We start from the raw sequence: 3807 nt of genomic DNA, 5'->3' as shown, positions 1-3807 counted from the left end.
TAGCTATTCATCATTCATTCTATTTCACATTTTCTTATTCTATCATCATTCTGATTTTTCTTTTCTTTCTTGGTTGTAGTTCCAGGTTATTGACCGGTAGGAACCCTTCACAAAAGGACCTGTACAAGAATCATCAATCTGAGCTGAAATAGAAGGTTAAGGGTCGGATTTGGAGCAACAGTAAACACTTTCTGACTATGCCAAACCTTCAGTTTTAGGCACACAATTGAGTATTGTGCAATCCCCGATCACCACTCTAAACTTTGAGCTGAAATCGGCATTCATCCAAATGATTCAACAGTCAGTGCAGTTTAATGGTTTGGGCGATGAGGATCTGAACAATCATATCGAGAACTTCCTGGAAGTTTGTGATATGTTGAAGATTAATGGAGTGTCGGATGATGCTATCGATTAAGGGATTTCCCATTCTCTCTCAAAGGAAAAAGCCAAGCAAAGGCTTTTATTCATTGCCAAAAGGCTTCCATCACAACTTCTAATGAAATGGTCAAAGCTTTTTCTTTACGTAGATACTTTCCCGAAAAATCAAGCAAGGTTTTGTAATGAGATATCCTCATTCATACAGATGGAGCTCGAATCATTGTTTGAGACATGGGAGCGATTCAAGGATCTCATGCAGAAGTGTTCGCAATATAGTTTTCCCGACTGGATCATCATTAAAATTTTTTATAACAGGTTGAATCCAAGTACAAGATAGCTTCTAGATGCTACCGCATGAGGTACAATAGGGAATAAGACCCCTGAAGAAGCCTGCCAGTTGGCAGAGGAAATGGTATTGAACAGCTACTAGTGGAATGCGAGAGAAAAAAAGAAAGTAGCCTAACTCAACGAAATCGATGTAGTCACTTCTTTGGCGGCCCAAGTGAAATCATTGAGGAAGAAGTTAGAACTTCTAACTTCTAATAGATTGGTGGTCATCACTACTTGCACAAGTTGTGGGGGAGGACATACTACAATCGATTGCCCTATTTCTATTGGTGATGCATCTTCAGTCGAGCAAGTTGATTTTCTGGGTAATGCCATGAGGAACCAACGTAATCTATATAGAAACACCTATAATCCGGGTTGGAAGAATCATCCTAACTTTTCGTGGAGTAACCATCAAGGGCAACAGAAGGCCATAACACTACTGGGTTTCCAACAACAACAACAAACCCGAAACATGGTGAATCGTGTTTCAGGTTTGGAGACCTGGATGAATGATTTAGAGAAAGCTTTGACCAAATTTGTGCAGACATCGAACAATCGGTTTCAGTCACGCAAAGCTACACTTCATAACCACACCGCTTTATTACACAATCTAGAGAATCAAGTGGGGCAAATTACGAAGTCTCTATTGGAGAGACCACAAGGAAGCCTACCGAGTAATACCAAGACTAATCGGAGAGAACAAGTGAAGGTGATCACTTTGAGAGGTGGTCGTGAGGTTGAGGGTAGGTTTCCAAGTGAGAAGACCAATGTTGAAGCACCCGAGGTCATGGAGGTTGAGGAGAGAGCAAACAAGGAGACGGAGATGGCACCCCCACCTTACAAGCTGAGAATTCCCTATCCTTCAAGATTGAAGAATGACCAAAATGATGAGCAATACAAGAAGTTTATGTGTCTATTTAAGCAATTGCACATCAACATTCCTTTTGTGGAGGAGTTGTCTCAAATGCCTCGGTAGGCTAAGTTCTTGAAAGATTTATTGACCAACAAGAGGAAGTTAGAGGAAAGTGCATCGGTGATCTTAGATGCGTCTTGTTCGGTGGTATTGCAAAACAATATGCCAAACAAGAAGAAAGACCCCGGAAGCTTCGTCATCCCATGCAACATTGGTAATATGGGTGAAGAAATGGCATTGGCGGACTTTGGGGCTAGTATCAACGTCATACCATATATCTTTTTCAAGAAGCTAGGCTTGGGAGAGCCTAGGCCAACTCGGATAACATTCCAATTGGCGGACCAAACAGTGAGGCATCCGAGGGGCATCATTTAAGACATACTTGTGAATATGGATAAGTACATATTTCCTATAGACTTCGTAGTGTTGGACGTCGATAAGGATCTAGTAGTTCCTTTGATACTTGGGAGGCCATTCTTACACACTTCCAAGGCATTAATCGATATGGACGATAGGAAGTTGACACTGAGGGTTGGAGATGATAAGCTCACATACCGCCTCGCCGAAGCCATATGATATTCTCTTGACTTTGATGATACTCTTGTGTTTTCTTGACACTAGTGATGAAATAATTGATGAATATGTGTAGGAAATATTGAATCCGGACCCGTATGAGGGGTTGCTAGACCAAGAGGTGGATAATGAAGAAGTAATGACGCTTGGTCAAGAGGAGAAAGTACCATCTACTCCGGGAATCATGAAGAAGGTGCTCCAGAATGTTGAAGCGAGAAAGAAGACGCCACAAGAAATGCCCCAAGGTCGTTGGGAATGCGTAAGAACAGAACAAGGTTGACGAACCCTTGTTAAGTGATACCAAGCTTGACAACTCTCCCTCTACCTTCAAAAGACTATGTTCATTGTGCTTCTAAGTCATGGGTAAGAGGTAAACCTTCGTATATGAGCCCCTATGTGGTAAGACAAGGTACGTCAAGCTAAGTGACATTAAACAAACGGTTCTTGGGAGGTAACTCAAGTCTTTATAGTTTTCCTGGTTATTAGTTTAGTGTTTGCATGAATAAGGCTTTAAGTCTTGGTGTCTTGATTCTTAGATACTTTTTCTATGATTTTCTCGTGGGCATTGTGCTGTTATCATGTGCCTAATCGTGTGTGGAGAAGAATCTTGGTCGTTTGAGCGGTTTTTCATGTTTTCTCCAGTTAAAATTACATTATTAGGCATGTTCTGAGTGTATATTTATGTTCAAGAATTTTCAGCGAAGCTTGAAAAGTTTGCTAAGTGTTTAGAGAAAACACACACCCATGTGGAAGTTTCACATTGCGCGTGCTTTTCGTTCAGAGCTCATCTAGAGACGGCACAAGGTCATGGAGTCATCCCTGTGAGTGACCTTGTGATAGTCCATGCCCGTGCAAAATTTCTGCACTGGCGTGTGTTTCCCATGTCCATGCCTGTGCGACCTTGTGTTTTCCAAGAAGACACAAGGTCATGGACTCGCCCTTGTGGATGATTCTGTCAACAAACGCACGGGCGTGCGTAATTTCCACATGCCCGTGTGGTTCTCTGAAGAGAATTTCTCCTCCATCCCGAGAAGACACAGGGGCGTGCATTTAGCCCTGTGAATTGCCCAGTAAGGATCCATGCCCGTGTCGAATTTCCGTACGAGCGTGTGAAACACTTAGAGAATTTTCTCGGTTGGACAGCGAAGCTACAGGGACGTGCGTCTGCCCCTGTGGGTCGGGTGCACGAGCGTGAGAATTTTTGGCACGCCCATGTAGATGCATTCAGAGAAAACGAGTGGTATCCTGAGAGGACACAGGGGCGTGCGTCTGTATAGATGCTCTCCTGTGGAGCCACACAGGCATGGGTAATTTCCACATGCCTGTATGGATGTACAGAACCTCAAGAGGTGCGAGTTTCCTTTAAAGTCTTATCATGTTTCTTCATTCTCACACTCCTAATCAATCAGAGAGCACACTCTTACTCTATCTAGACCTTGCATCGTCGTTTTAGAAGGATTTTTACTTGTTTTTCTAGCCGACTCCAAGTTCTACATCTTCGACTTGTCAGTAAACCCTCTTTGCTTCTTTTCTTCTTCAATTCTTAATTTTAATCGATGAGACGAGTGAATGTTGCTTTGTTTCTTCAATTATAAGCGGTATGCATGCTTAGG

General features: G+C 42.6%; 1 non-coding gene across 1 annotated transcript; it reads right to left on the bottom strand.

The window, feature by feature from the left end:
• Window positions 1–550: 550 nt before the first annotated feature.
• LOC120268804 lies at window positions 551–657 on the bottom strand. The gene has a single exon (XR_005539038.1). It is a non-coding gene; the product is annotated as a small nucleolar RNA R71 (small nucleolar RNA).
• Window positions 658–3807: the final 3150 nt, after the last annotated feature.

Source organism: Dioscorea cayenensis, chromosome 1, assembly GCF_009730915.1.
Source record: "Dioscorea cayenensis subsp. rotundata cultivar TDr96_F1 chromosome 1, TDr96_F1_v2_PseudoChromosome.rev07_lg8_w22 25.fasta, whole genome shotgun sequence".
Taxonomy (NCBI): Eukaryota; Viridiplantae; Streptophyta; class Magnoliopsida; order Dioscoreales; family Dioscoreaceae; genus Dioscorea; species Dioscorea cayenensis.
Note: the sequence above shows the minus strand (reverse complement) of the source record. Positions and strands in the feature narration are given on the sequence as shown.